Consider the following 23,890-nt stretch of genomic DNA (forward strand, 5'->3'; position numbering starts at 1 on the left):
GTCAGGATGGCCGAGCGGTCTAAGGCGCTGCGTTCAGGTCGCAGTCTCCCCTGGAGGCGTGGGTTCGAATCCCACTTCTGACAAGTACTCTTTTCCGGTATTTTAGAAGAGAAATTTCGACGACCGCACACCAAGAGAGGCCCGCAAACATAGGGGACCGTACGTTTTACAATCCAAAGTCAAATGAATGTCAAATGAATGTCTGTGGGGAAGAAGTCTGACAGGACGTGGTGGTGTGATTCTGAACTCCCAACATCTGAGGAGGTTGAGGCGGGATGATCTCGCCACTGCACTCCAGCCTGGGCGACAGAGCGAGATTCTTTATTAAAAAAGAAAATCCTCGTTAATAAGAAAATACTCGTTTTGTAAAAGAATAAAAAAAGATTATGAGAACATATACACACAAGACATCATAACCTCATTGATCTGTGAAAGAATAAAAAAAGATTATGAGTACTATATATATACACACAAGACATCATAACCTCATTGATCTGCGGTCTTGATGAGGAAAAGCATCAAGCTCTGTCAGAAGTGGGATTCGAACCCACGCCTCCAGGGGAGACTGCGACCTGAACGCAGCGCCTTAGACCGCTCGGCCATCCTGACTGCTTGTAAAGCACCCTGCATAAAGCTTCTTCACAAGTTCTGTAATGTGCGCATGCGTAGCGGGCAGCGAAGACCTAGGCCTAGTTCTCCGCCCGGTGTTGGGTGGAGCGAGATACACTCCCTTGCTCCAATGGGCGTGGAGAGATGGGACAAGGACGGTCAGCGCGATGCACCTAGGCGACGCCAGAGGGTGCGCAAGGCCTACTAGAGAAGGCCGAGACCGCAGACTATTACACATGCATTCGTGCCTCCAGCATGTATTCATTCCGCATGCATACATGTACTATCGTGTCAGCTTTGATTCCTGAAATCTGCAAGCAATCTTGCATTTCCCTTGTGCACAATACAATCAAGTCCGTATACCTGCACTGATTCGTAGACATTTCCGTGGGCTGGCGCCCAATCTAGGTAAAGCCCAGTTATTGCAAGGCCGCCTGGCACTCTTACCGCGCTCTCCTTCCGAATACTCGCCCCAGCTGCAGCTTCACATTTGTATATGTGTTGTAACTCATTTACTCAGGCTCCGGGTTAGAACGAGGCCTGCAGCTGCACAGCCAGACCCGCCCTATTCCTATGTCCCCAGTGCCCAAACCGTGCCCGGCACACAGTATGTACGTAGGGAAGATCCCATGGATTCATTCTTCCCTCTCTTCCTCCTTCCTGCATCCCCTCATTTCGTGACTCATCTCTCTTTTCCTGGCCACCGCGGCATCTTCCTCTCTTCCCTTCCGCCCCCTCTAGGCTTACACACGCCGCGCACAGGCTGTTTCCAGGGACCAGAAGACCTCGGTACCGAGAGGGTGCCCTTCTCCACGAGATTTCTAAGATCTCAGGGGGCTGGGCCGCTGACCTGGTGTGTAACAATTACACATTGATTAATGAATTCCCTCATTAATGATTCATATTCCTACAATGGCAGCTGCTGCCCCTCTCTGTACACAGGCACTAAAAGAGAGGGTCCGAGACCCTCGAACATCTGTGAGCCAACTTTGGAGTCCAGGAGTCAGGCCCAGAAGGTGTGAGCAGTGGGGTCACATTAACCTCTTAGTGCCCTCGGACTTGTCTGACATGGTATCACAGAGCGGCCTCAGCCAGAGAACAGCAGCACTTACCACCCTTAGATCAGATTCCCTTTAGATGCTTGGAGCTTGGGATGCAGCCCCTTGGGGATGGGCAGATGTCCTGGTTATCTGAAAGACAATGAAACCCTCCTCTTTCCCTGTCCCAAATGTCCTCTCGACATTGACTGCCAGAATTCTTTTCTTTAGGTTTAGCACTAACCTCTTTTGTGTCCTCTTCTAAAATACAAATTGCCCTGGAAGCTGGAAAGAAAGTCAACAAACATTTATTAAGCACTTGCTATGTGCCACCCTTCTAGATGCTGTGAACAAAACAGAATTTCCACTCTCAAGATACATTCAGGCATGGAGCGAAGGGAGAAGGATAAGAAACAGGTGAACAAATATGTCCAAGTGTTGTTAAATGCTGGGTAGAGGATGCAAGAAACTCATGAAAGACTTTATTTATTTATTTATTTATTGAAGTTTTTAGTTTATTAATGTTCTTGTGAAAAATCCACAGTGGCCGCAGATAACATCATTGCAGCATCTTTGCTCCTTCGGCTTTTTGCCAGCACCAACATTGGCCTTTGCAGTCCCCCTGACTTTCTTCATTCTGTTCTTGTGTTCCTTTTGTTGCTTTCTTGAGGTCTTTTTCTTCTCATACAGGCCATGTCTTGCAAGTCTATGTTTGGGTTCATTTTTCTTTGCATAATCCAGGGAATCATAAATCATGCCAAAGCCAGTTGTCTTGCCATCACCAAAATGAGTTCTGAATCCGAATACAAAGATGACATCCGGTGTGGTCTTGTACATTTTGGCTAGTTTTTCCCGAATTTCTGTCTTAGGCACTGTTGCCTTCCCGGGGTGAAGGACATCAATGACCATCTGTTTCCTCTGAAGTAGTCAATTGGTCATGAACTTTCTAGTGCGGATAGTTACGGTGTCGTTCATGATGGCGATCTATCTTCAGACAGCCAAGGAGGAAAAGAGCCATGAAAGACTTTAAAACAGGCAAAAAAGATAGCTGGATCTGATTCTGTAAGGGCTTGCACCTTTTATTACTTTTATGTCCAAATAATTCTTGTCCACAGAAATACAGGTGAATTTTGTTAGGGTAGAATGCAGTTGATCATTGCTCTGTGGATATTGACCAATTTTGCAATCTACTTATAAATTCATTTCAGCATTCCTGATTGCCAATATATGTGTGTCTTTGAATTCTCTTTTGAATTGGCTATAACATTGAACAGGTCCTCCCATTAATTAATGACTAAAATAAAATCTTTGACGTGTTCATTTTATATTTACATGAGAATTATGATTTTATCTTAAAAATTATCCTTTTGGCCAGGCAAGGTGACTCATGCCTGTAATCCCAGCCCTTTGGGAGGCTGAGGTGGGCACATCATGAGGTCAGAAGTTCAAGACCAGCCTTGCCAACATGGTGAAACCCTGTCTCTACTAAAAATACAAAAATTAGCCAGTCGTCGTGGCACGTGCCTGTAATCCCAGCTACTAAGGAGGCTGAGGAAGGAGAATTGCTTGAACCCAAGAGGCGGAGGTTGCAGTGAGCTGAGATGACACCATTGCACTCCAGCCTGGGTAACAGAGTGAGACTCCATCTCAAAAAAAAAAAAAAAAAAAATACCCTTTTAACAGTGATCAAGAGTGATTGGGGCTCTCTTAGGCAGGGTGGTTAGGGAGGGCCTCTGTGAGGAGCTGACACTGAGTTCAAAAGGAGAAAGACAAGCAAAATCAAAGCTGCAGGTGGCAGCATTTCAGATAAAAGACATAGCCAGTGCAAAGGCACTGAGGTAGAGAGGAATATAGTCTGTTGGAGGGACAGCAAGGCCAGTGTGGCAGGGGTAAGGTGATGGGAAGTTTCAGGCCATATCACACAGGGCTGGAGTGCCAGGGAAGGGAGTTTGGATTTTCTTCTGTGGTGGAGTAACTGGTGTGTTTTTGTTTGTTGTTGTTGTTGTTGTTGTTTTGAGACAGGGTCCAGCCCTGTCGCCCAGGTTGGAGTCCAGTGGCACAATCTTGGCTTACTGCAGACAATCTCCTGGGCTCAAGCAATCCCTGCCTCAGCCTCCCAAGTAGTTGGGACTACAGGTGTGCACCACCACACTTGGCTAATTTTTGTACTTTTTGTAGAGACAGGAGCTTGACACTTTGCCCAGGCTGGTCTCGAACTCCTGAGCTCAAGAGATCCTCCGGCCTTGGTCTCCCAAAATGCTGAGATTATAGGTGTGAGCCACTGTGCCCAGCCTGGAGTGTTTTAAGCAGGGGAGTGGCATGGTCCTGAGGGCCCTTCAAAAACTATCCCTTTGGCTGCTGTGTGGAGGATGGATGGGAGGACAAGGGAAGAATTGAAAGTCCAGGGAGAAGGCCAGGGCAGGGAGGGTAAGAGATGATGATGGCTGGACCAGGGAAGTGGAGATTGCAAAAGGTGGTAGAATTCAAGATTCAGGATGTGTTTTGGGGTAAAACAGACAAGCCCTACTGGCTGGCTAGTGTATGTGTGGGGTGTCAGGGTGGAGAGAGAGGATGTAGGGATGCAATAGGAGGTCACCAAGGCCATAGGGGAGCCAGGTTACTAGATGCTTGGTTTCCCTTGAAGGCAAGGGCTTTGAAGCAGGGGCTGCTAGCTTCCCACTTTCACCCCATTTTGCAGAGGTAAGGCTCTGGGAGGTAAGGCTCAGGTGGGCTGAGTGACTTGCCCAAGGTCCTCTTTGGGGCAGAAGCCCTGCACTCTCCACCTCTGGGACCCTCCCTTCATTTCTTGCATCACCAACCTTTCTGAGTGCACATCATTTTAGAGAGAAGGGAACAGAGGCAGGGCCAGAACTGGAGCCCACACCAGCCCCGCCCTGCCTGCTGCCCTCCTGGCCGGCCTGGGAGAAAGGGCTCCCTTGATGGGGCTCAGCACCAGGTTCCCACACAGCTCTGTCTCCTGGGTTTGGGTGGATGATCAGCTGTCCCCCCTCGACACCTTTCATGTGACACCCTCCTGGCCTGGAGGAAGCCTTGCACCCCTAGGTCCCTGAGACCAAAATTGGGAAGGGAGAAGGCCACCATTTCTGTTTATGTCCTGTTTCCACCTTATCAGCAGCCTAGATGCCAACAATGAGCCCTGTGGGACAGGCCTCACCCATTCCCTGCTCTGGGCGTTTGTCCAGCTTGGGAAAAAAAAAGTCCCCTGGGTGGAGCTTGAAAAGCCCACAAGCAGCTGGAGAAGCCCCGATATGGCTCTTCCTGTGCTTTGCCCTACTTTGCACAGATGAAGTCAGATGGCCAAATGAGGACCTAGTGTTTGTCCAGCCAAGGTGCCTGAAAGAGGTAATTCCTAGCATTCCCGGGACTTCAGCACACATCACCAGCCCTCCCAGGGACAAGTGAAGCAGGAAGCTGAGTATTAGTGAATGTTTCCTTTCCATCCATTATCTCACTTAATGTTCATCACAGCACCACAACACAGGTCATCATTATCCCCGTTTTACAGGAAAGTGAGACTCAGAGAGACCACATGAATTACCCAGTGTCACACAGCTGATAAATGGAACTTGATTTGTCTGGCTCAAAACTCCTTGAGGCCAGGTGTGGTGGCTCACACCTGTAATCCTAACACTTTGAGAGGCTGGGGTGGGAGGATCGCTTGAGCCCAGGAGGTCGAGGCTGCAGTGAGCCGTGATCATGCCACCTCACTCTAGCCTGGGCAACAGAGTGAGATGCTGTCTCAAAAACAAAACAAAACAAAACAAAACAAAACAAAACAAAACAAACCCCTTCTTGAATGCTGTGTGCCTAGCATTGTGCCAAGCACTTTCTTTACATTGTCTCCTTAATAAAGGCCATGAGGCCGGGCGTGGTGGCTCACACCTGTAATCCCGGCACTTTGGGAGGCCGAGGCGGGCGGATCACCTGAGGTCAGGAGTTCGAGACCAACCTTACCAACGTGGTGAAACCCCATCTCTACTAAAAATGCAAAAAATTAGCCAGTCATGGTGGCAGGAGCCTGTGATCCCAGCTACTCGGAAGGCTGAGGCAGGAAAGTTGCTTGAACCCAGGAGGCAGAGGTTGTAGTGAGCCGAGATCATGCCACTGCACTCTAGCCTGGGCGCGACAGAGTGAGACTCCATCTCAAAAACAAACAAACAAAAAAAAGCCACGAGGGCTTGCCAATTCACATGGCAGGATGGACTTTGAGATGCTGTTTTTAGTCCTGTTTGTTTTCATTATCGAAGGAGATTTAAAAGAAAGGGTAGGATTTTCCCAGTAAGGCAGTCCAAGTAGCACGGCCAAGCTTTTGTTGTTTAGGTTTTCTTGGCTGAGGGTGGAGGGCAGAAGCCACGGGGTGCCAGGAGCAAATGCCTGTTAAGGTCCTGGTTTGGACATCTTGACCACTGAGGGGAGAAGCCAGGCCAGCCCCAGGGGAATAGGGGAATCTGGAAGTGAAGTGGATGAGGCAGGCGAAGATGTCTAACAGGATGGGGCAGGGAAAATTTGGTCCCTCGGGAGTTGGAGCCAAAGACCCAAGGTCCACCCTTGGCGTAGAAGGAGTCAGGTGGCTCAATTTCTTGGCTATGAGTGGATCACGTGGACAGTGAGCATTTCAGTGATGACCAGAATAGACCAAAGGCCAGGAGCTCACTTCCAAGTTCTCTGGACTGCTTCTGCCCATGCCCCCTAAGACTTTGGCCACCCTAGAAGGAGAACCCCAGGAATGGCTGAGATGACAGCTTACCACTCTGATAGGCAGGTTGTAGAGGGCCATTTTTTTTTGAAATGGAGTTTCGCTCTTGTTGCCCAGGCTGAAGTGCAATGGTGTGATCTCGGCTCACTGCAACCTCCACTTCCCAGGTTCAAGTGATTCTTCTGCTTCAGCCTCCCGAGTAGCTGGGATTACAGGCGCTCACAACTACCCCCAGCTAATTTTTTTTTTTTTTTTTGTATTTTTTGTAGAGATGGGGTTTCACCATGTTGGCCAGGCTGGTCTTGAACTCCTGACCTCAGGTGATCCGCCCACCTCGGCCTCCCAAAGTGCTGGGATTACAGGTGTGAGCCACTATGCCTGGCTGGCCAATTTTAATTCGAGCCCTCGTGGCTGAGTGCGTGGACTCTGGGACCACCTGAGTTCAAATCCTGCTTCTGCCATTTGCTAGCTCTGTGGCCTCAGGGGAGTTACTTAGCCTCTCAGTTCCCCAGTTTCCCCATCTGTAAAATGGGCTTATTACTAGTATCTATCTAAGAGGATTGTTGAGAAGATCAAATAAGTTAATACATGCTGAGCAATTAGAGTGCCTGGAACACAGTAAATGCTTTATGTGTTAGCCCGGCAAAATAAAACAGTGTGACTTTTTTTTTTTTTTTTTTTTTTGAGACAAGATCTTACTCTGTCACCCAGGCTGGAGTGCAGTGGTACAATCACAACTAACTCCAGCCTCGACTTCCTGGGCTCAAGTGATCCTTCCACCTCAGCCTCCCGAGTAGCTAGCACTACAGGCATATGCCACCATGCCTGGCTAATTTTTGCAAAAAAAAAAAATTTCTGTAGAGATGGGGGTCTCAATATGTTGCCTAGGCTGGTCTTGAACTGGCCTCAAGCATACTTCCCACCTCAGCCTCCCAAAATGCTGAGATTATAGGCATGAGCCACTGTTCCCAGCCCAGTATGACAGTTCTTGTGCCTGGTGAATACTATGGGGCCAGTTTGACCTGCCAATCTGACTTTGTGGAGAGAATCTCTAGCCTGCCCTCCCCACAACCACAGTGCATCCTGACTGCCTCACCTGAGTCAGCCGTGTCCAGCTTTCCGACCTCTTCCCCCACCTTCATCTCCCACCTCCATTTATCTGGTTTTCCAATACAAAACATACTCCCTCCGCAGGGTCTATGAAACTGGCCGTTTCCTCTGTCTAGAGCCATCTTCTTCAAATGACTCTTCCTCAGCGCGTGGCTAAAGCAGCCCCCACCTCTCCTCCCACTCACTTGCTATCTGGCCACCCTATTTGAGATCTGAAGTCACCGTGTTCATTGGCTGGCTTATCTGTTGATCGTGTTTCTCCCTGACTAGGCTCTGGGCTCTGCGAAGGCAGGCACCTTAGCCATCTAGTTCACCAGGCTATTCCTGGCAGGTAGGGCATTCTTGTCACATAGCAGGAGCTTGATAAATAAATAGTACATGAGTGGGTGAACAGACAAAGGGATGCATGGATGGATGGATGGATGGATGGATGGATGGATGGATGGACGGACAGACGACTGAGTCAATTCTCTAGGCTCTTCAAGTCAGCTTTTTGTGCCTCTCTAGTGGAGCTCAGGAAGCCTGGGTTCCCCACTGGGAAGGCCATTCATGATCCTTGCCTTCCCCAGGAGTCTTCATCTCTGAGTCCCATGCCCAGCCTTCCCCATTGGGATAACAGCCCTTTTGCCTGCCTGGGCTCGGGGTCCTCCGGACCCTCGGGAAGGTCCATCTGCTCTGTCTTTCTGGGCTAAAAGGTGTCTGTGTTCTGCTTAGAGCTGCAACAGTGCAGAGCTTTCTCTCGGGGTGGGCTGCATGCTTAGTGTGGGGTATGGGATGCAGTGTCTGAGGTTGAGGCCTCTGGATGGTCTCCTGATGTGCTTCCTATGGCCATATCAGTGGCGACAGGTGGAAATACTGCTGTCCTCCTTGGTAAATGGGGCTGCAATGAGCCTCCCATAGTCCCCACGACCATCCCGGCCCTTCCCCTCTCTGGGATTCCCACAACCCCCAAAACTCCTGGGCACCCAGCACTAAGGTTATTATCTGCTCTCACTGGCATGTGCCCTACTAGCCATCACATCTTTTGAACATTTCAGCCAGACTAAGAGCATGTCTTTCCTGTTCAATCTCATACTCCAGTACTCTTGGGAGCCTCTTTTTATTCAATCCAACCTGCATTCTGGTCACTTTCCACTCTCACCTCACATCCCTCTCCCTCCCCATCCTGTGTGGCCCCCTTAGTCTTCGGGTACCAAACCTCCTGCTTCTCCTTTGAGAAACCCCTCCGTGGCCACTGTCAGTCCCAGCAGGAAAGGTGAGGCTGACTCTCCTCTCCCTTCATGCTGGGAATGGTCAGACGATTCATGTCTGCTAGTCAGCCATTCCACCCATCTAGCCACAACACTGATTGGTTCAGAAATGAGTGCAGAATTCCAGTTGGTCCATTGGGAGTCTGGCCTGGGGGAACACTTGGAATAGAGAAGCTGGGTGTGGGATCAGGTGGCTGAGCTGGTGGTGGCTGTCTTTGCTATGCCATCCAGAACCTACTTGAGAATGAAAGCTGGAAAATATACAATGTCAGCTCTCTGATGACATTGACGTCATTGGAACACCTGGAGCTAGCTGTCCCTCAATTTATCTATCTCTTTTGTTCTTGTCAGTTTCATGAGCCAATGCCCTTTTTCACTTATGCCAGTTTAATGTGAACCTCTGTCACATGTAACCCAAAGACAAATACAGCCTGGACCTGTACCCGCCCACACAGCAGTCATTCACTGGCTCTTGAGCATATGAAATGTGGCCGGTCCAGGCCAGATGTAGTGGCTCACACCTGTAATCCTAGCGCTTCAGGAGGCCGAGGCAGGCAGATCACTTGAGGTCGAGACCAGCTTGGCCAACATGGCAAAACCCCATCTCCACTAAAAATACAGAAATTAGCTGGGCATGGTGGTGTACACCTGTAATCCTAGCTACTCAGGAGGGTGAGGCAGGAGAATTGCTTGAATTCGGGAGCCAGAGGTTGCAGTAAGCTTAGATCACGCCACTGGACTCCAGCCTGGACAATAGAGTGAGACTCCATCTCGAAAAAAAAAAAAAGTAAACAATATAATATAAAATAAAATAAAAAATGTGGCCAGTCTGAATTGAGAGGGATCATAAGTGTAAAATACAAAGTAGGTTTCAAAGACAGTATGAAAACAAACATATAAACTGTTTTATTATTAATTTGCAATGTAATTATACTTTGGCCATGTTGGGTTAAATAAAAATATATTATTAAAATGAATTTCCACTGTTTCTATTTACTTTTTCAATGCTCCTACTAGAAAAATTTAATTTCTGGCTGGGTGCGGTGGCTCATGCCTGTAACCCCAGCACTTTGGGAGGCTGAGGCAGGTGGATCACTTGAGGTCAGGAGTTCAAGACCAGCCTGGCCAACATGGTGAAACCCCATCTCTACCAAAAATACAAAAAAAGTAGCTGGGTGTGGTGGCACACACCTTTATTCCCAGCCACTCAGGAGGCTGAGACAGGAGAATCGCTTGAACCTGGGAGGCGGAGGTTGCAGTGAGCTGAGATTGTGCCATTGCACTGTAGTCTTGGCGACACAGTGAGACTCTGTATTTTTTTTAAAAAAGGAAAAAGAATAAGAAAAAGAAATTGAATTTCCTATGTGGCTTGTGTCATATTTCCATTGGGCAGTGCTAGCTTAGATAGCTCCTCTGCAAAACATCAGGAAACAAGAGATCAGATCCTGCCAGATTAAATGATGCAGACTTAGTGGAAGAGAAAGAACTCCAGGGATGCCAAAGAGGAGGAGGTGTGCTGGGGAAGGTGGGCAGAGAAGGACCGGTCTGATCTATATGGGCTGAGAGGAAGGGGAAGGCATTCCATGGAGCCCATCATGAGCAAAGGCCTAGAGGTGGGACTGAGAGAAGATGGGTCTCAGGAGAACCGAGGATGGTATGGAGTCCAGTTGAGATGGGGCATCAATTTCTCCAGGAAAGCCAGGGATCCTGGGGAAAATGCAGTAAAGAGGGACAAATATTCCATTTTCCTTTTAATCACTACACGTTTTCTATGGGCATCATTTTAAAATCATTATTTATTTTTATTTTATTTATTTATTTTTAAGATGGAGCCTCGCTCTGTTGCCCAGACTGGAGTGCAGCGGTATGATCTCAGCTCGCTGCAGTCTCCACTTCCTGGGTTCAAGAGATTCTCCTATCTCTGCTTCCTGAGTAGCTGGGATTACAAGTGCGCACTACCACGCCTGGCTAATTTTTGTATTTTTAGTAGAGACGAGGTTTCACCATGTTGGTCAGGCTCGTCTCGAACTCTTGGCCTCAAGTGATCCACCCGCCTCGGCCTCCCAAAGTGCTGGCATTACAGGCATGAGCCACCAGGCCCAGCCTTATTTATATTTTAGAGAAAGGTCTTGCTCTATCACCCAGGCTGGAGTGCAATTGTACAATCTTGGCTCGCTGCAGCCTCAAACTCCTGAGCTCAAGAGATCCTGCTGCCTCAGCTTCCTGAGTAAGCTGGGGCTACAGGTGTTTGGCCACTATGTCCCGCTAATTAAAACAACAACAACAACTTTTTTTTTTTTTTTTTTTTTTTTTTTTTTTTTAGGGACAAGGTCTACATTGCCCAGGCTGGTCTTAAACTCCTGGCCTCAAGCAATCCTCCTGCCTTGGCTTCCCAAAGTGTTGAGATTACAAGCATGAGCCACTGCTCCTGGCCCTGTGTGCATCGTGAGAGCCCAGAGCCAGTGCAGCCATTTCTCCAGCCTTCCAGAGTCAGAGCTAGCCCCTAAACTGCTTGGGCCCAGTGTTGCAGGCCATATCCGAGATGCAAACCCATCCAAGTGGGGCTTCCAAGGAGGGAAATGGGGATCACAACCCTGGGGAGGGGCGGGAACCAGCAGCTGCAGCCCTTTTCCACCTGCGTGAAGCCACTCAGAGTTTTGACATTTCCTCTGGAAATTCTTTATCTTCAAATAACTCCCCGTTTCCCTCTGGATTTTGATATGCCTAACGCTGTTTTCTCCAGGCCTGTTTGTCGCAGTCTTTCTCTATGGTTGCTGGGACTCAGATCCTAGAAGACCATCCTATGTCCTTTGTCCTGGGGACCTCAACAGAGGATGTGCCAGCAGGGGCACAGGTGGGTCTGCCCAGGGGAGGCGCCTGGACAGGCAACAGGTGGACTCTCGGAGTCCCAGGAGGTCATGACGGGGTGGTGCAAGTCAGGTGCCCTGTTCCCCAGCCAGAGACACGGTGGGCAGGGTGAGGGAGGGTAGGGGCTGGGGGAATCATGTTTCCCAAAATGCACTGCTTTTGCAATGTGAAAGGAAAAAGAGCCATGAAAATTATTTTTCATTCTAAAAAAAGAGCATTACTGATGCCTCCTTTGTTCTCCAAAGGTTTCAGCAGATATATAGAGCAAGTTTCTTCGTTTATCAAGTTCCTCATAAAAATGAGAGAGTCTGATGCAAAATTTTTCTAGGTCAGGTGGTCTGAAAAAGTTTCCGAGTTGCTGAAGGAGCTCAACACCTTCACCTGCCCTCAGCTCTCCTCTGGTTCCCTCCCCGGGGAGCCTTTCCTGACCTGCAGCCTGGGTCAGCTCCCCTGTCTGCACCAGAACCCTTGGCATGGTGTGTGTGTGTGTGTGTGTGTGTGTGTGTGTGAGAGAGAGAGAGAGAGAGAGACAGAGAGAGAGAGAGAGAGAGAGAGGAGAGTCTTAGGTTACGTGTGTCCCCACCAGACCCCACGCTCATGTGAACTGGGACTCTTCAATCCCCACAGATCTTGGTGCCTGCTTCCTTGTAGGAACTGTTTTTGTTTTTGAGACAGGGTCTTGCTCTGTCACCCAGGCTGGAGTGCAGTGGCTCAATCATGGCTCAATGCAGCCTCGACCTTCTAGGATCAAATGATCCTCCCACCTCAGCCTCCTGAGTAGCTGGGACTTCAGGCATGCACCACCACGCCTGGATAACTTTCGTATTTTTTGTAGAGACAGGGTCTCACTATGTTGCCCAGGCTGGCCTCAAATTTCTGGACTCAAGTGATCCTCCTGCCTTTGCTTCCAAAAGTGCTGGGATTACAGTCACTGAGGCCAGTCTCCTTGTAGGAAGTATTTGTTAATTGAAAGAACAAATGAATAAATCCCCCAATAAATCCCCAGTTCAGGGTGTTTCCCCCATATATTCACAGCACCCCAACTAGGGCCCTCAGTACTTGTGCTTAAGTCCTTAAGATTACATTTTGGTGATCCAGTTCTCTCCTGGTTTATGTCTGACTATGGAAGAGAAAGATGTTCCTCTCTCCACCTGCCCAGCTCTTCAATTGACCTCTTGGCCATCAGATTGAGTGACCACCCTGTGCCAGCCCCAGAGACCCCACGTGGGTCTGGGGGCAGGACTGTGTGTTTTCATGAAGTTCCTAGTTGTCTCTGGAGTGTTCAGGAATCACATTTACAGGTGAGCCAAATGGAGCCATGACTGAATGTTCAGGTCCCCATCCTCTGAGAACTGTTAGGGGAAAACTGAGGTAAGGGATCTGGAGACGTTCAGAGAAGATGAAGAGGGTCTGGAGCGAGGGTGAGTGCAGATCCTCAGGAACAGATGGTCCCTTTCAAGCTATCTGTGCACACCTCAGGAGGCAGGAGTGGTGAACTGTGAGGTTCTTCATCAAATGTCTTCAAGGCACTAGTGCCATGTGGGTGGGAGAGGTGAGGACAGGAAGCCCTAGATTCCTGCTAGCTTGGCCAGGCGTGGTGGCACACGCCTGTAATCCCAGCACTTTGGGAGGCTGAGGCGGTCAGATCGCCCGAGGTCAATAGTTCAAGATTAGCCTGACCAACATGGAGAAACCCTGTCTCTGCTAAAATTACAAAAAATTAGCTAGGCGTGGTGGCGCATGCCTGTAATCCCAGCTACTCCAAAGGCTGAGGCAGGAGAATCGCTTGAACCTGGGAAGCGGAGGTTGTGATGAGCAGAGATCACGCCATTGCACTCTAGCCTGGGCAATAAAAGCGAAACTCCGTCTCAAAAAAAAAAAAAATAAAAAATAAAAAAAATTCTGCTATCTTACAGGCAGATCACCTGAGATTAGGAGTTTAAGACCAGCCTGGCCAACATGGTGAAACCTCGTCTCTACGAAAAATACAAAGATTAGCTGGGCATGGTGGCACATGCCTGCAGTCCCAGTTACTTGGGAGGCTGAGGCAGGAGGATCGCTTGAGCCCCGGAGGTGGAGGTTGCAGTGAGCCGAGATCATGCCACTGCACTCCAGCCTGGGCGACAGAGTAAAACTCTTTCTCAAAAATAAATACATAAAATAAAAAGAATTCTGCTGCCTTAGAATCTTGGGCAGAAGGGCAAGGGCATTGAGGGAGGGGCCCAGCTTTGACTGGGGGACAGGTGGCATCTGGCTGGCACAATAGTGTACCTAGAAGACCACAACTAGGGCTTGATCGGGCAGAAGAGGACATGACTTTGGCGGTGATGGCTTGGCCACGAGATGGATGTGGCGTCTCTGAGGGGTGGGCTCTGACAGAGGGTATGAGGGGAGGCTGGTGGGCATGGGTGTGTGCCAGCGTCTATGTCTATGGTGTGTAGAAGTGTGTCTTTGTGTCTCTGGAAGTGCGAACACGTGTGAGTGTCTGAAGTGTGTTTTTGTACATTGCACATGTGTGATTAAGTGTGTGCAAGTGTATATGTTGGTTCAGAAATAGTCTATGGGGATGAGGGCACTGGGCTGGGTGAGTGTATATATGTGTGTGGAGGCATTTTCATGCAGCTGGGTTAGTCACTGTGGGGTTTTGTGTGTATGTGTGTGTGTATGTGGGTGCATATGTATATATATGTATATATGTGTATGTGTGTAATGTGTGTATGTGTATATGTATATGTGTGTATGTCTGTGTGCATGTGCGTGTATATGTGAGTATGCATGTGTATGCATGTGTATGTGTGTGTATGTGTATGTGTATGTATGTGTGTGTGTATGTGTATGTATGTGTGTGTGTGTGTATGTGTATGTATGTGTGTGTGTGTGTATGCATGTATATGTTTGTGTGGTGGGGATGAGGAGTGATAAGGATGGGGCAAAGAAGCACTATGAACTTGGAATTGAGCTGATCAGAGCTGTACTCCTGGTAGACTTGTGGAAAGTTCTAGACTTGGGGGCAGAAGAGCCATATTCAAATCCCACCTTTGCCACTTTTCAGCACATGGCCTCAATGGTTTCTCCCCCTCTCCATGCCTCAGTTTCCTCATCTATAAAATGGGCATCATTACCCTTATGATCTCCTGGGGCTGACCGGGACGCCAAGAACCCTGATGGCTCAGTTCATCCTGAGGAAAGGGAATGAGAAGGGGGCTCCTGCTCTTCTATGCTCTTGGAATTTCTTACCAAGAGCATGTGTTATTTTTATAATAAAAAAGAAGCTGGGAAAAGGTGCTGGTGTCCTGGAACCCCTGGACACATTTCTCAGCCCAGCTGGGGAGATGCCTGTGGTTCTGGAGAGAGAGGACCACAGTCAGGGCTTGAGGTTGTTTGCCAGGGGATAGGGTGTGAGGCTGGGTAGGCTCTGGATGGCCTCCCCCTCCCCAGGAGCCAGCTCTGAATGTCATTGCCTAACTTTGAGAAGATAGGGATGCTGCTTCCAGGAGGCCTGCCAGCTTGTATACCTGACCAAGGAGAATGGAACCCCACCCAGTGCCTGGACAAACAGGACAAAATCACCTGCAAGAAACAGCTCCTACCAGACATGAGATTAAATCAAATGGAAACTTAGCTTTCAGAATGTCGGTTTCTTTTTCTTTCTTTTTATTTATTGACTTTTAATTCTCCCATGTCCCAGATGAATCACAAAAAGCTGTTAGAGATTTCCTCTGATTACCTTGCCTCTGGGGAGGGAGGCAAAGGCTTTCACTTTCCTTTTTTGTACCTTTCATAATAAGGTTTGAATTTTCTAACCTTGTATATCTCTTTTCCCTGTTTCTGCCCCCACTTCCTCCTCCTGCAGGCATTAGGTCTCTGACCGGAGATCCTGCCTTTTGGGGGTTTTCTTCTTGGAATCTCAGTGTATTAAAAGGAAACCAAAACTGCAGTCAATGTTATATAACTTTTTAAAAATACCAAAGTGCTGGATTTCAATACTTTTCTATTTTTTACTGTGCATATACATATATATATATATGTATATATGTGTGTGTATATATATCCCCCCCACAGAGATTACATTTACATAATTTAACTTTCAAAAGGTGCAAAGTAAGAATAAACAGATGAAAACTTTCCTTCCACCCCTGACTCCTGCTTCCTTCCCCAGAGGCAAGCCCTGCGGTACTGGTTCCTCATGTAGCCCTCCAGGAAATTTTCTGCATATACAAGCTGATGTATACAGGCATTCCCACCTTCCCCCACCCTTCTCCTTAAACTGTCATCTTCTATGCGTACTGGCCTTGTTCTTTTTCCTCCTCCACTTAACAATGTATCTTGGTGGTTGTTTGCAAGAGCACAGAAATGCCTATAAAATCTGGTCATTTTACAGAAGGGGAAACTGAGGCCCAGAGAGGTCTAGAACCCAGGCTTGAATCACGGTTCAGGGCTCCTTCTTCAAGTTGAAGGTGAAATGGGTGGGGATAAACTTTTCCTGCTCAGACACATGCTTTTACAAGGCTCCTTCACTGAGTGAAATGGAACTTAGGCCAAGATTTATTTGTTTGTTTGTCTTAGGTGCCTCAGATTCTCAGAAGGAAGACAGGAAACCAGTGCCTCGCTTCCTCAGAGATGGCTGCCTTCCAGCCCAAACAGGGGTCTGGTCTGTGGAACTCCCTCCAGCTCTGCCACAATAACTGTGTGGCCTCCGGTGGGTCGCCTCCTCTCTCTACATCTCCCCAGCTGGAATTTGTTGCTCTCTCTTCTGGGTTCCCACAACATGGTTTACAACCATTTCAGCCAACCCCCCAACTTCCTCTTCTCGCCCTTAAATCATCTTTAGTTAATTGAGCATTTAAGATGTTCTGGGGCTGTGTCCAGTACTTTTCATGTGTTGAAGTCTCAAAACAATATTGAGAGGTAGGGGGAATTTTTTTTTTATGAATAAGGAAACCGAGGCTGGCTCATGCCTGTAATTCCAGCACTTTGGGAGGCCAAGGTGGGCAGATCACTTGAAGTCAAGAGTTCGAGACCAGCCTGGGCAAAATGGTGAGACCTTGTCTCTAAACAACAACAACAACAAACCACACACACACACACACACAAATCCTGAGGCTTAAAGAGGTAAAAGAACTTCCCTTCTTCCCTTATATCACACAGTTAGTGTTGAAGGCAGAAATTATATCAGGCCAGGTCTGCCAACTGCAGAGTTCCTAATGTAATCCACTGCTCCCTTGCACCTAGATATTAAAGTGTGAGCTTAGGCATCCCAAAAAGCCTGGGCCCAGAGAAGGAAGGCAGATTGCCCAAAGACACACAGCTACTGGGGCCGAGTGGGAAGTGGAACATTTCTTAGGCTTTTTGGATATTTATCATGTGCTAGATGCTGGTGACATGGAGATGAATAGAACACCTTCTGTTTGCTCCCAAGTTGCTCAGGGGAATCTTCTCATCTGTATAATGGTCGGAGTCAGGTGTTGGCCAGCACCTACCTGGCTTAGACCATTAGTCCCTCCAGAGTGTTGAGCAATAGCTAGGCACCAGGCACTGTGCAGTTTGCACCTGTATTCTTCATAGCAACCTAAGAAAACGGGTGCCCTTGTCCCATTTTACAGACGAGGAAACTGAAGCATGGAGAGGTGAAGGAGCAGCAGCCCTGGCACTGGAGCTCTGGTCTGACCCAGCCTAGTCCTAGCTATCCCACAGCTATGTCTCCTTGACTTGGGAACTGCAGGGCACTGTGAATGAGTATAGGGGAAGGTAGTGTATAAATTATACTTCCGATTATGATTATCAGTGGGGTATTGGCACCGGAGGGTCATCATCAGGTCTGGGTGGGAAGAGTGGATGTTTGGACAGAGGCCCTTTCCTGGCCTTTCATCATCCAAAACAGAGCAGCCAAACTCCTTCCTCAGACAGGAAGGTGACTCAGATGTTCCTCTAGAAAAGTCCAAGTCCAGCTGGGAACCCAGAAAGTCCCACTGGCCCTCCCGGCAGCTCCTTGGTTTCTCTCCACAGCGTGGTCTGAGAGGAAAGTTCCCAGGTGATTTCTCTGGCAGGGAGACATAGAGCTCTCAGCAGCTGAGGAACAATCAGAAAAAAATTTTAAAAATCTCAATCCTGGGATCCCTAGATATGGGGAAACTGAAGCCACAGAGAGGCAGGGGTTTACCTAAGTCCCACAGAAAGTCAGAGGCGGAGGCCAGTCCTATCTGGAACATGGAATGGCACTGGCCAAGGCTGCTGTGTGCTGGAGGCTGAGGACACTGTGATGGGCCAGGCCCAGGGCCTGCTGGGAAGTGCTCCTGGCTCAGCAGGGGGCGAGGCCCAGTCTGGGCAAAGGCTGCATGGCATGTCCACTCTGTGCTGGAGGGAAGTGGCTGCCCAGTGGCCCAGAGGAGGACACCATGAAATTCTGTCTGGTGTGTGTGCATGTGCTGGGGACATATCAGGGCTCTCAGATTGGGGTCTGGAAAGATGCATTTTGCCAGGTGAAGAAGGACATTCCTGTAGGAGGGAACAGTATGAGCTGAGGCTCAGAGGTGGGTGCTTTGCCCAGGGCCTGTGAAGAGCAGTGGAATGTATGAGTTGAGAACGTGGATGTTGGAATCAGACTAGTTAAGTTTGAATCCTGGCTCTATCACCCATACCTGTGCACCTTGGCAAGCATTCTAACCTCTTGGTCCCTCAGTTTCCTTCTCTGTTTTTTGTCTGTTTGTTTTTGAGACAGAGTCTCACTCTGTCACCCAGGTTGAAGTGCAATGGCGTGGTCTCGGCTCACTGCAACCTCCACCTCCCAGGCTCAAGCAATTCTCATGCCTCAGCCTCTCGAGTAGCTGAGGCTACAGGCACGCGCCACCATGCCCCGCTAAATTTTTTTGTACATTTTGTAGACACGGGGTCTCGCCATGTTGACCAGGCTGGTCTCGAACTCCTGACCTCAAGCAATCCACCGGCCTCGGCCTCCCAAAGTACTGGGATTATAGGCGTGAGCCATCGCGCCCAGCCTCAGTTTCCTTCTCCGTAAAATGGAGAGAAAAATAGTACCTACCTCAAAAGATTTTTGTGATAATTAAATAAATTAATCCACATAAAAGACCTAAAGAGAGATAGGCACATAGTTATTAATTGCTCTTTCGAACACTGTATTCGGGTTCAGCGTGGTCCAGAACTAGATCTGGATTCTCCTTCCGTGCTCTTACGTCTGCACTCAGTTCCATTTTGCAATTTTGGGGCTCCAAGAAACCCTTCTCACAACCTCACTCAGTGTTGAAGACCCCTGAAGGGTGGTATGGAGAAAGGGCAATCCGGGAAAAAGTGCTCGTGAAGCTTTTGGAAAATTCCCAGCTGCGGGACTGGGATACAGCCCTAGAGTTAGGACAAGAGGGAGGAGGATTCTCTAGGAAGATGGGAGTTGAGGCAGGGGGGCTGCCCCAGATGGAGCAGAGAGACACCTCCGCCCCCTGCAGGGGCCCTCTTGCCTCAGTGCTCTGAAAGGACAGGTCCACCAGAGAGGGAGTTCACAGATTTACACGCATCTGTAACACAGAAAGAATTTGCATGGGCCTCCCAGGCAGGGACGCAGAATACCCAGAATAGCAGGGAATATCGGGGCTGGGAATAGCAGGGGAGGGCAGAGTGGCGCTCAGGACTCCTTGAGCAGCTCAGCCTCCTGCACTGGTTTGGGGGTCTTCTGTCCCTCCTGCAGCAGGCGCTCTGCCATCTTTGTGACCCAGCTGCTCTCTGGGTCTGCATCTTTTTCTGTAGTGGCTGCTACTACATTCTCCTTAGGTCAGCCACAGCTCCCACTTCCTCAAGTACTTCCCTGTGGATGGCTCCAGTTTCTGCCTTTCCTGGGGTGGGCGGGGGATGGGGTCTTGGCTTCTGTGCCATTCCTTTCCCCATGTCAGAAGCACAGCAGGGGCCGGACGTGGTGACTCACGCCTGTAATCTCAGCACTTTGGGAGGCCGAGGTGGGCGGATCACCTGAGGTCAGGAGTTTGAGACTGGCCTAGACAACTGGCGAAACCCTGTCTCTATTAGAAATGCAAAAATTTGCTGGGCATGGTGGTGGGTGCCTATAATTCCAGCTACTCAGGAGGCTGAGGCAGGAGAATCGCTTGAACCTGGGAGGTGGAGATTGCAGTGAGCTGAGACTGGGCCACTGCACTCCAGCTTGGGTAACAGAGCAAGACTCTATCTCCAAAAAAAAAAAAAAAATTTGCTATTGTAAATAGTGCTGCAATAAACATATGTGTGCATGTGTATTTATAGTAGAATGATTTATAATCCTTTGGGTATATTCCCAGTTGATAGACTGGATAAAGAAAATGGGGCACATATACACCATGGAATACTATGCAGCCATAAAAAAGAATGAGATCATGTCATTTTCAGGAACATGGATGAAGCTAGAAGCCATCATTCTCAGTAAACTAACACAGGAACAGAAAACCAAACACCACATGTTCTCACTCATAAGTGGGAGTTGAACAATGAGAACACATGGACACAGGGAGGGGAACATCACCCACTGGGGCCTGTCAGGGGGTAGGGGCAAGGGGAGGGATACCATTAGGACAAATACCTAATGCATGCAGGGCTTAAAACCAAGATGACAGGTCGATAAGGGCAGCAAACCACTATGGCACATATATACCTATGTAACAAACCTGCACATTCTGCACATGTATCCCAGAACTTAAAGTTAAAAAAAAAAAAAGAAGCACAGCAGCGGTGGGTTAGAGGGGCTGGCAACCCTAACACATTCTTCCAGAGGAGTGCCTTCCCAACGATTGTCTTTTCCACCTTGTAATGATTTAATATCTAATTTATTTATGTATTATAACATAAATACTAAATTTACTTTTCAATCAACCGTACATGGGCATGATATAACAGTGAAATGTAAGCCTCCCTCCCTGTCCCTGACCTCTAGTTACCCTCTCCAGAGGTAAGGACTTTTGCCAGTTTTTTTCAACAACGGTTTTTATGGTGATTTATGGATTTGAGAGTTTTTGAGATGCTGATGAAAAGTCCCTAGAGGAAGCAATAGGAAAGCAAGATCATGAAATGCCCAGAAAACATAGTCAGACAGAGAATCTTTTCTCTGGGCCATCTTCCTTTGCCAACAGTGGTGAAAGCTCCCCTTCCTGTATCCCAGCTAAGCACCTCTTCCTGGTGTGAGAAACTGACTGTGATTCTGCTCTGTGGGTCTCCAAATCTGATGAGACAGGTTATCACTCCATTCCAGATGAATCCTACTGATTGAGTTCCCAAACCAGCCCGTTACATTGGCCACTGGGAGGTCTGGGTGACTACTATTGGTACGAGCTGTAACTCCTAGTCCAATTGGTTGTGGCCTTGGTGATGGGTTACTGGTTTCTAGTATTGTAAGCCTATATGTACATGTAACCCCTGTCCTTCTTTTCCTACATATATGATAGTATACTGAACAAACTGTTCTAAGTGTTCTCTACAAGTGACTTGGACCACTCTCACCAGTTCTCTTTAACATTGCACTAGAGGTGGAAGCCAGTGCAATAAGTCAAGGAAAAGAAATAAAAGTCATAAGGATTGGGGAGGAAGTAAAATTTATTATTATTATTATTATTATTATTATTATTATTATTATTATTAGAGACAGAGTCTTGCTCTGCCACCCAGGATGGAGTGCAGCGGTGCAGTCATGGCTCACCACAGCTTCAAACTTCTGGGCTCAAGTGATCCTCCTACCTCAGCCTTTGAAGTAGCTGGGACTACAGGCTGATCTTGAACTGGGCTCAAGAGTTTCTCCCGCCTTGGCCTCCCAAAATGCAAGCCACCACGCTCAGCTCCAAACTATCATTATTTACGTGACATGATTAGGTACAGAGAATTTCCAGTAAGTCTACAGACAAGCTACTGGAATCAATAAGTGAATCTGTGCAGAAGCTGATCTTGGTTGAAAAAGAAAGAAAACAAACAAAAATAAGTGAATTTGGAATGGCTGCTGCATCCAAGGTTAATCTTTGAAAGTTAATTATATTTTTATAAATAAGCAACATATATAGACATTTGCATTAAAAAATGAAACAATTGGCAGGACATGGTGTCTCACGCCTGTAATCCCAGCACTTTGGGAGGCCGAGATGGGTGGATCACCTGAGGTCAGGAGTTCGAGACCAGCCTGGCCAACATGGTGAAACCCCATCTCTACTTAAAATACAAAAAATTAGCTGGGTGTGGTGGTGTGCACCTGTAATCCCAGGTACTCGGGAGGCTGAGGCAGGAGAATCACTTGAATCTGGGAGGCGGAGGTTGCAGTGAGCCGAGATCGCGACATTGCACTCCAGACTGGGGGGCAAGAGCGAGACTTTGTCTCAAAAAAAAAAAAAAGAAACATTTTAACTAAAAACTTAAAATGCTATATGATAGAATAAATGATGAAAAATCTTGAAATAGACCCTTTTCACAAGATGGCACCAAAGGCAAAGAAGGAAGCTCCTGCCCCCCTAAAGCTGAAGCCAAATCGAAGTATTTGAAGGCCAAGAAGGCAGTGCTGAAAGGTGTCCACAGCCACAAAAAAAAGAAGATCCGCACATCACCCACCTTCCCGTGGCCAAGACGCTGCGACTCCAGAGACAGCCCAGATATCCTCGGAAGAGCACCCCAGGAGAAACAAGCTTGACCACACTACGTTATCATCAAGTTTCTACTGGCTACTACGTTTGCCATGAAGAAGATAAAAGACAATGTCTGGGCGCGTTGGCTCACGCCTGTAATCCCAGCACTATGGGAGGCTGAGGTGGGAGGATCACGAGGTCAAGAGATTGAGATCATCCTGGCCAACATGGTGAAACCCCGTCGCTACTAAAAATACAAAAATTAGCTGGGTGTGGTGGCATGTGCCTGTAGTCCCAGCTACTTGGGAGGCAGAGGCAGGAGAATCGCTTGAACCCTGGGGAGGCGGAGGTTGCAGTGAGCCGGGATCGTGCCACTGCACTCCAGTCTGGCGACAGAACGAGACTCCGTCTCAAAAAAAAAAAAAGACGATAGAAGACAACACACTTGCGTTCATTGTGGATGTTAAAGCCAGCAAGCACCAGATCAAACAGGCTGTGAAGAAGCTCTATGACACTGATGTGGCCAAGGTCATCACACTGATTCAGCCTGACGGAGAGAAGAAGGCACATGTTCGACTGGCTTCTGATGATGATGCTTTGGATGTTGCCAACAAAGTTGGGATCATCTAAACTGAGTCCAGCTGGCTAACTCTAAATATATATATCTTTTTGCCTTCCTCCAAAAAAACTAGAAATTATTACAATGAAAGACATGCAAGACCTGTACACTGAAAACTACAAAGAAATTTTCCAAAAAAATTAAAGATAGCTAAATAAATGGAGAGATATACCAAGACCATAGATTGGAAGACTCATATTATAATGAATTTTTCTGATTTCTTCAAATTGATCTATAGACTTAATGTAAAATCTCAGAATGATTTTCACTGCAAGCTCGTTCTAGAATTTATATGTAGAAGCAGAAAACCAGGAACGGCCAAAGTAATCCTGAAGAATAAGAACAAAGTTGGGGCTGGGCACAGTGGCTCTTGCCTGTAATCCCAGCACTTTGAGAGGCTGAGGCGGGAAGATGGCTTAAGGCCAAGAGTTCAAGGCCAGCCTGGGCAACATAGCGACACCTCATTTCTATAAATAATTTAAAAAATTAGCCAAGTGTGGTGGTGCATGCCTGTGGTCCCAGCTACTTAGGAGGTCGAGGTGGGAGGATCCCTTGAGCCCAGGAGGTCAAGGCTGTCGTGAGTGATGATTGTGTCACTGCACTCCAGCTTGGGAGACAGAGAGAGACCCCATCTCAAAATAAATAAATACATAAATAAAAAATAAATTTTAAATTAATTAAATAAAAATTAGTTAATTAATTAAATTAAGAATAAAAGAACGGCCAGGCGCGGTGGCTCACGCCTGTAATCCCAGCACTTTGGGAGGCTGAGGCGGGCGGATCACAAGGTCAGGAGATTGAGACCATCCTGGCTAACACGGTGAAACCCTGTCTCTACTAAAAATACAAAAAAAATTAGCTGGGCGTGGTGGCGGATGCCTGTAGTCCCAGCTACTTGGGAGGCAGAAGCAGGAGAATGTCATGAACCCGGGTGGTGGAGATTGCAGTGAGCCGAGATCATGCCACTGCACTCCAGCCTGGGCGACAGAGCAAGACTCCATCTCAAAAAAAAAAAATAAAAAAAATAAATAAATAAATAAATAAATAAATAAACAAACAAAGTTGGAGAACTTCCCCAAATTCAAGAC

The 23,890-nt window shown here is 47.9% G+C and overlaps 2 non-coding genes and 1 pseudogene across 2 annotated transcripts; 1 reads left to right on the forward strand and 2 right to left on the reverse strand.

Moving 5' to 3' along the window:
- TRNAL-CAG (transfer RNA leucine (anticodon CAG)) lies at window positions 1-83 on the forward strand. Its single transcript has one exon. It is a non-coding gene; the product is annotated as a tRNA-Leu (tRNA).
- A 443-nt stretch (window positions 84-526) lies between these two features.
- On the reverse strand, window positions 527-609 carry TRNAL-CAG (transfer RNA leucine (anticodon CAG)). Its single transcript has one exon. It is a non-coding gene; the product is annotated as a tRNA-Leu (tRNA).
- A 1,547-nt stretch (window positions 610-2,156) lies between these two features.
- LOC116471296 (small ribosomal subunit protein eS24-like) lies at window positions 2,157-2,634 on the reverse strand (annotated as a pseudogene).
- Window positions 2,635-23,890: the final 21,256 nt, after the last annotated feature.

The sequence above is a fragment of the Hylobates moloch genome, unplaced genomic scaffold, assembly GCF_009828535.3.
Source record: "Hylobates moloch isolate HMO894 unplaced genomic scaffold, HMol_V3 SCAFFOLD_6, whole genome shotgun sequence".
Classification (NCBI taxonomy): domain Eukaryota; kingdom Metazoa; phylum Chordata; class Mammalia; order Primates; family Hylobatidae; genus Hylobates; species Hylobates moloch.